Source organism: Chiloscyllium plagiosum, unplaced genomic scaffold (genome assembly GCF_037043375.1).
Source record: "Chiloscyllium plagiosum isolate Xiang-an unplaced genomic scaffold, Cpla_swu_hap1 HiC_scaffold_12, whole genome shotgun sequence".
In the NCBI taxonomy this organism is placed as follows: Eukaryota; Metazoa; Chordata; class Chondrichthyes; order Orectolobiformes; family Hemiscylliidae; genus Chiloscyllium; species Chiloscyllium plagiosum.
The window spans coordinates 74293254-74302135 of record NW_028270150.1 but is presented as its reverse complement, the minus strand read 5'-3'; the positions used below and the strand labels follow the sequence as shown (position 1 = coordinate 74302135).

The 8882-nt window shown below is 43.9% G+C and overlaps 1 protein-coding gene across 3 annotated transcripts in view; it reads left to right on the top strand.

The window, feature by feature from the left end:
- Window positions 1-8758: 8758 nt before the first annotated feature.
- LOC122555052 (transcription regulator protein BACH1-like) overlaps window positions 8759-8882 on the top strand; it is an 80130-nt gene continuing 80006 nt past the window's right edge. Inside the window, exon 1 of one of the 3 annotated variants that reach the window (XM_087992913.1) lies at window positions 8759-8782. The gene's annotated coding sequence lies outside the window, so the exon portion shown is untranslated. Of the gene's footprint in view, window positions 8862-8882 lie in introns of all 3 variants that reach the window. The other 2 variants (XM_043700694.2, XM_087992910.1) reach the window with 2 other exon arrangements.

The following is an 8882-nucleotide window of genomic DNA, read 5'->3' as shown; positions in this document are numbered from 1 at the left end:
CATACCTGGAATTGGCATCTGATGTATGCCAGCCTCTGAAAACCCTCATGCCTCGTCTCCAGTGTGCCTACAGTTTCTGCACTTTAATGTTGCACCTTTCCAACTATCATTGTAATGTCACTGCAAGTATACTGTGCAGTCAGGGGTATGCACCCAGCTCATGGACTGAACCAGGCTGCATCTTGGGCTGTTCACCATCCTGTCCAACACAACCTCCAGGCCTCTGCCCTCAAGGCCAAATTTCCCTAAGCTGCCATTTCTGGGGTGAATGTCAGGAACTGTGTAGGGCAGCTCTGGACTGGCGGTGCTTGTCTTGGTGCATAATGACCTTTTAAAGATGTCACTGGTGTCTGGTGTGTTGATCAATCTGGGATATACTGGCAGTGGTGAGGTTTTTGACACATGATAAGATGGGGTTAGAATCAGGTGAGAGGGTTGCCGTAGAGATATTTAGTTAATGAGACAAGTTTGGTGAGACACAGGTGAGTGCTAAATTCCATTGCGAAAATCCCTCTAAAACGCAAGATGCAACTCAGATTTAACCAGGAAAGAACCAGAAGGTTCAGACAATGCTATTGTTAGCTTCCTTGGTAACTGGAAAAAGTATTTTTGTTTCATATTGTGACTGAGAGGTAGTTCTGTAATAACTTTCGGTCTGAAAATAATCTTCTGAAATTGCAGTCTCATTGAGGACATGAGCTGCCTGATAGGACAGCCTGAATTTTATGGAGCCTTTTGGAATGGTACAAAGGTGACAGATGGCTGGTTGATGGACCCGAAGTCCAATATCACCATATTGTTTCCACATTTTACCAAAGGAAGCCCAATCTGAAGGCCAGATTTCACACAATGATGGGTTAGGAAGGCAATTAAGGCAGATAACTAGCAACTGACAGCAACTTTATGCAGCATTTTAAAACATCACCAATATCCTACAGGAACTATGAGTCTTCAGAATTTTGGCTAGTACAAAGAGGCAGCAAGCAAGGAAAAGTTCGGCATTGGCTGTCTCTAGGAGCTGCTGTGACAGTGTGGTGTTGAAATGAAAATGAATCAGCAAGTGAAGAAGGAGTTATGGGGGCATGCTGTCATTCTGCCACTGAGAAATGGCAATTAAGTGGAAGAAACAGGTGAATGGAGGGGGAAAGTATTTAACACAAAAGGCTTTGCACACAAAGCAGCAACTGTTTGGGTCTCCTTCAATCTGACTTTGGAGCATTGCTCCAGAGAGGAGGTAAGTCTAGCCACAAACACTGGGAAATCAGCATTTCCAGACGACCACACAAGAAGGCTGCAGAGAGACATGTAAACAGCCTCTTATTCGCAGAGAAATACATTTAAAAAAAAAAAAATTCTAATAAACCTATTCAGCAATGTTATTACACACCTCTGGAGCTGGTAAGACTTGAACCCAGATCTCTTGGTCCAGGGGTAGGGACACCACCATTGTGCCACAAGTGAGCCCAAAGGAACACCACATAAGAGTAACATAGAAACTAGGAATAGGTGTTGATTGTGTCGCACATTGACCCTGCTCCATCATTCAATATGATCACAGCTGGTCTACAGCTTCAACTCCATTTTCCAAGAGACTAAACTTCGGTCTTTGTCCAAAGCCGTCACCTTCTTAGGTGGTGTTAATATGCCGGCTAATGTACTATTGGACTAGTTAGATTCTAGACTGAAATCTGATTTGATAAATCATCTACTTTGTTTTTATTTAATGAGGTGATCTTCCACTTCCACACAAGCATACAGTGCTTCAGATTTGGTTTCGATGATAAAATAGCAGTTTATTACATAAAGAAAATTAAGGTAAATAGAACAAACCAAACTATTTATATCAGACCATAAGATGTTGGAGCATTTAGCCATTGAGTCTGGTCCATCACTTAATGAGATCATGGCTGATCTGTTAATTCTCAACTCCACTTTCCTATCACATCCCATAATTCTTGATTCCCTTACTGATTAGAAATATGCCTATCTCGTGTAACACAATTTCAAAGATTTTGGAGCATGGCAAAATATAACTTCATTTATCTGAACACCATTACACTCCTGCACTATGGAGAATGCCCTTCTCTGTCACATTTATAGGTTTGACTTAACTGTTTATTTCAATTTCCAATCTTGAGAGTTCAGTAGCTTTTTTTTTTACCTGAGCTTAAACTTTCTTTGCATCAAAATAACAAACTCAGGTCCAAACACGTCTGGTCTGGAGATTTCAACTAAAACTCTCATAAATCAGTGTAAGAGACAAGACTGAAATACTTGCACCCATTTTTCAGCAGATTGCTGAGGCAATGATTTATCTCAGCCTCCTTCAGCACTCCCCAGCATTACTGATGCTCGTCTACAAACAATTCAATTCACTCTACGAGATATGAGGACATGGCTCAAAGCACTGGATACTGCACAAGCATTGATAACATTCTAGCAATTGCATTGGAAACTTCTGGTCTAGAACGGGCAATATCCTGGAGCCAAGAGTGTGTTGCTGGAAAAGCCGGAGTGCTTCAGGATTTATCACATCGATTTTCCTGCTCCTCGGATGCTTCTGGCCTGCTGCGCTTTTCCAGCTACACGCTCTCAACTCTGATCTCCAGCATCTGCAGATCTCACTGTCTCCTAATATCCTGAGCCAAGCTATTCCAGTACAGTTCGAACATAGGCATCTACCCAACAATGCAAAATGTTTCCCAGGTACATCCTGCACACAAAATGCAGGACAAGTCTAACCCATCCAATGACCATCCTATTAGTCTACTCTTGATCATAACAAAGTGATGGAAGGATCACTATCAGTGCTATCAATGGCACTTCCAAAGGAATAACTTGCCTACTGCCACTCAGTTTGAATTCTTCCAGAGTCACTCAGCTCCTGACTTCATTACAACCTTAGTCCAAACATAGACAGAAGAGCTGAAGACCAGATGAATGTCCTTGATGTTGAGGCCACATCAAACTGAATATGGCATCAAGGAGCCCTTAACTAAGCCAACTGGAATCTGAGAGAAAACTCTCTGCTGGTTGTAGTAATACCTAACACAAAGGAAAGGGTTGTGTTCTTTGAAGGTCTATGGTGCTGGAAAAACACAGAGGTCAGGCAGCATCCTGGATGATGAAGGGTTATGCCCAAAACGTCAATACTCCTGCTCCTCAGATGCTGCCTGAGCTTCATCAATGAGTTTCCTTTCATTATGAGGTTGAAGTGGGGTTGCTTACTGATAGTTGCATTATGTTGAGCATCTTAGATACCAAAGCCGTTCATGTTTAAGTGCAGTAATACCTGGACAATATCCATGCTTGGCTGAAAAGTGACAAGAAACATTTGCTCCACACAGGATGGCAAGAAATGACCAAGTCCAATAATAGAGAATCTAACCACTGTGCTTAAAATTCAAATGTACTATCATTGCTGTATCTCCAGCCATCAACATCCTGGGGGCTACCATTGATCAAGAGCTGAACTGAGTTAACCATACAAATACTGTGGCTATAACAACAGGTCAGAGGCCCAGAATTCTGCAATGAGTAACTCATACTTTAGCTCCCCAATCATGTGCACTATCCGCAAATCAGGAGTGTGATGGAATATTCCCCACATGTCTGGATGGGTGTAGTTCCTATAACACTCAAGAAACTTGACACCATCCAGGACAAAGCAGCTTGTTTGATTGGTACCACATCCACAAACATCCACTCCTCCAGCAGTACACTCCTCCACTCCGTAACAGCTGTGTATACTATGTATCTACAGGATGCAATGCAGACATTTACCAAGACTCCTTAGACAGCAAACCACAAACACATTTCCACCCTGAAGGACCAGGGCAGCAGAAATGTGGGAACATCACCTCTTCTTGCAAGTTTCCCTTCAAGCCACCTGACTTGGAAATATATTGGGTCAAAATCATTGAACTCCCTTTCTAACAGCACTGTGGCCTATGGACTGCAGTAGTTCAAGAAGGCAATGCATCAGCATCGTCTCTGGGGCAATTAAGAACAGGCAATAAACATTGACTGATCAGTGATGCTTACACCTCATGGACAAATTTTAAAAATCACAGAAAGCAACCACCACACAAATTTACTTGCACTTGTTGCCTCAGCTCTGCTCCCCCTTTTCTTCCAAGGGTGGAAACTTGGAGAAAAAGGCTACCTACTAAAGACATGGTTATTCCTGCCTGTGGGGAACCAATGGGAATGTAGTGGAGTTAAGAGTGTGGTGCTGGAAAAGCACAGTAGGTCAGGCAGCATCCGAGAACCAGGAAAATCAATGTATTGGGCAAAAGCCAGGAATGGGCTGATGAAGGGCTTTTGCCCAAAATGCCAATTTTCCTGCTCCTCAGATGCTGCCTGACCTGCTATGCTTTTCCAGCACCACACTTTTGACTCTAATCTCCAGCATCTGCAGTACTCACTTTCGCCTATGTAGCGGAGTTATCCAACATCTGTCAAGTGAAAGTTGAGGTGCCATCAAGTAAACCTTTGTTTCCCTGAGGATGTGATTAGGGATCTTGATTGTTCTAGTAGATCACCGATAGATGACCTAGCAAGGATCTAGAAAATCATGGTGGTCTGTTGTGCACTGCACAACCTGGATTGTCAGAAGGGAGGGCATTAAAAAATGGTAACATAGTGGACCACAAAACCTATTCCAACAATGCGGATGAGGGTGAGGCTACTAACTAGGTGACGTAGAATAAGAACAAAACCCAAAGAACCCAAGCAAGGTCCAAAGAGATACATGCAATAAACACTCAAGACATTCTTATATGCAAATATTTCATTAGATCTTAATTACCTGTGGATGCACACAGTAAAATCTTCCTTTTATGCAACCCTGTTGCTTCACTCTGCTATCCATCAGCCTGCATCCAGGAGCACATTGCACAAGGATAAAGATGAAGCTTTGACCACATGCAATGTTGTCCCTTGCACCCAGCTCCTAGTGGGATCCAGGATGTCAGCAATGCAAAAAAATGGAAAATAGTGAACTAATACGCTAATATACAATCTTACACAGGTTTCAAAAGAGAATTAAATAATTGAAGAAGTAACAAAGAGAATTGATGAGGGCAGAGCGGTAGTTGTGATCCATATAGACTTCAGTAAGGCGTTCAACAAGGTTGCCCATGGGAGACTGGTTAGCAAGGTTAGATCTCACGGAATACAAGGAGAATGAGCCATTTAGATACAGAACTGGCTCAAAGGTAGAAGACAGAAGGTGATGTTGGAGGGTTATTTTTCAGGCTTGAAGCCTCTGACCAGGGGAGTGCCACAAGAGTGGCTCCACTGCTTTATTTCATTTATACAAATGATTTGGATGTGAACATAGGAGGTATAGTTAGTAAGTTTGCAGATGACACCAAAATTGGAGGTGGAGTGGACAGTGAAGAAGGTTACCTCAGATTATAACGGGATCTTGATCAGATGGGCCAATGAGCTGAGAAGTGGCAAATGGAGTTTAATTTAGATAAATGTGAGGTGCTGCACTCTGGGAAAGCAAATCTTAGCAGGACTTACACACTTAATGGTAAGGTCCTAGAGAGTGTTGGTGAACAAAGAGACTTTGGAGTGCAGGTTCATATCTCCTTGAAAGTGGAGTCACAGGTAGATAGGATAGTGAAGAAGTGTTTGGTATGCTCTCCTTTATTGGTCAGAGTATTGAGTACAGAAGTTGGGAGGTAACATTGCAGCTGTACAGGACATTGGTTTGGAATATTGCATGCAAATCTGGTCTCCTTCCTATCAGAAAAATCTTGTGAAACTTGAAAGGGTTCAGAAAAGATTTATAAGGATGTTGCCAGGGTTGGAGGATTTGAGCTATAGGGAGAGGTTGAATAGGCTAGGGCTGGAGTGACAGAGGCTGATGAGTGACCTTATAGAGGTTGATAAAATCATGAGGAGCATGGTTAGGATAAATAGATATTGTCTTTTCCCTAGGGTGGGGAATCCAGAACTAGAGGGCATAGGTTTAGGGTGAGAGGGGAAAGATATAAAAGAGACCTAAGGGCAACTTTTTCACACAGAGGATGGTACGTGTATGGAATGAGCTGCCAGAGGAAATGGTGGAGGCTGGTACAATTGCAACATTTAAAAGACATCTGGATGGGTATATGAATGGGAAGGGTTTGAAGGGATATGGGCTGGGTGCTGGCAGGTGGGACTAGATTGGGTTGGGATATCTGGTCAGCATGGACGGGTTGGACCAAAGGGTCTGTTTCTGTGCTGTACATCTATATGACTCTATGACTCTAAATATTTAAAAAAAATTGTGATACCAGGAAAGAATAGGGGAGTGGGACAAACTGGTTTGTTCTTTGAAGGAATTGACACAGACTTGACGGGCTGATTAGCTTCCTCTGTGCTATACCTTTATTATTTAAGTCTCTGTTGATCCTGTCCGTCACTGTGAATTTCAGAGTGAAGGTCTGTCAAATAACAAAGGGTTTTATGGGGGTTCTTTGTGTGTGGGTTAATAAACAATGGTGTTGTGGTTTAATTAAAAAAAGTATTGTGGTTTGTAAATTAGTTCCTGCATTTTTGGCTGGGGCTGGCGTGTACCATACCGTAAGTGGCATGCCCAGTTGTTGCTCCTTTCAGTATACACCTTCACGACATGCTTGAAACATCAGTTGAGAAACGAGACGTTAAACGATCCCAATGATCAGACATCAAAGTACATTTCAGTTCTTTGAAAAGAAATCCAGTGTCAGGGCAGTGGCTTCACTGGCTTCTGGACTCGAATATAGCGTTTTCAGCAATTGGAACTTTGTACTGTGTACACTCACACAGTGAAATTACACGAGCTTTGTCCTCACTTGTTTCATTGTTCCATGTGTGAAATATCGATCATCTGTATGAAAGAGAGGCGGCTCCTGCAACTTAATGCTGACACCTCTCACTGTCACTTGCAATCCGCATGATCCGATCATTTACTGTTATAACCAGCGCATCCAGGTCCCAAACAAAAACCTCACTTCCACAGGCAATATTTGTACCTTTTCTAGGCTGATTAGCAGACACTATGCAGATTTTTGACTTTTGATTAATAACAGGGATGTGGCATCCGGTTACTCTTGCTGCAATTCTCCAGTTTTTAAGTGAGACAGAAACAAAGGTATCAACCACCACTACCAATTAAACAAGCCCACAGGCTGCCGAGTGACAGAACACTGGATCCATTCACAACCAAATCGTCTTTCCACATCTCCTTGTTTGTTCTCCCCAAACACTCATTGCACTCGCTTATTCCGCCCTTCCATTTCATCATGCCAATCTCCATCAGTTGGGGTTCAGTTAGTTGCTCTCTCACCTCGGAGTTAGAGTTCACGTCTCACTGCAGACTTGGCAAAAATCCTGGCTGACACTCTACTGAAGTACTGCAGGAGTGTTGCACCATCGACTTTCCAATGAAACTTTAAAACCGACGCCCACCGTTGCCCTCTCATAAAAGATCCTATACACTATTTGAAGAGCTGGGGAATTATTTCCAGACCATTGTTTTTCAAGTAACATTCAAAAACTTCAGAAGCAAAATACAGCAGATGCTGGAAATCCGAAATAAAAAAATGAACTAAACTCAGTAGATCTGACTGTTTCTGTGGAGAGAAATATACCTTACATTTTGAGTTAATCATGGCTGAAACCTTCTCCATTTACCCTTCTATCATAAAAACAAATCAGTTGATTGTTATCAAATTGCTCTCTGTGGCAAACTGAAAGATTTGTTATCAAACTGAGAGATCACACTTTCCGATGTATTCCATTTTTCCGTTAGCTGTAAAGCTGTGGTGCTATTATCGTTCACTCACCTTCCCTTCATCCTGTCCGCCTCCCACCCCTCGCTTCACCACCCTTCTTCTGTCTCTCCATCTCTTGTGTTTTCACCATCTCTCACTCCATTTTTCTCTCTTTCCTCTCGTCAACCCCTCCACTGCCTGCCTCCCTTTCTCTGTTCCTCCCACTTCTCCATTCCTCTCTCAAGATCATTCCTCTCATCTCCCTCTCCGCGTTCTCTCTTTCCACTTCACCAATATTTCCAACCCTTTTCTCTCATTCCCACTTCACTTCAATCTTTCCACCATCTCTCACCAACCCCAACCCCAACCCCCCCCCCCCAGCTCTGCATCCCTTTCTCATTCCCACATCTCTTTTCACTCTCCCCGTCCATACTCTACTGTTAGCACTACTGCCTCACAGTGTCAGGGACCCGGGTTCGATTCCAGCCTCGGGCGACTGTCCGTGTGGAGTGTGCACATTCTCCCCGGTGGTTTACTGCGGGTGCTCCGGTTTCCTTCCGCAATCCAAAAGATGTGCAGGTGAACTGGCCCACAGTGTTCTGGAATGGTTAATGCATTAACCAGGGGTCAATGTAGACTTATAGGGGTATAGGTCTGGGTGGATTATTCTTTGGAGGGCCGGTGTGCACTTGCTGGCCCGGAGGGCCTGCTTCCACACTGAAGGGATTCTATGATTCTCTCTTTCCACTTCCTCTTCACACTCTTTCCCCTTCCACCTCTCCAAGTTTCCTGACACCCCACCGTGAACGATGACATCACCCAACTGGTCAACACCGAGGGGCGGGTCCACAGTTTGACGGCTGGTTCTTGCGACCAATGAGAGGGCACTTTGAAGAGAAGGGAGGCGGGCCTCCTCCGCCGTGAAGTGTTTGGAGTGGTCACGTGAGGGGGCGGGCTGTTGGCGGTTGGAGCTTGTGTGAGGAGGAGGAGGGGGTGGGGAAAAAAAGGAAGAAAACCGAGCCTGATCGGCGGTGAGTGAGGAACCTCGGTCACGGGTAGAGAGAGAGGGAGCGCAGTGTTTGAGTGTTGTCCTGGCGGTATGTGTATAAGGTGAGAGGGGTTAGATTAGGG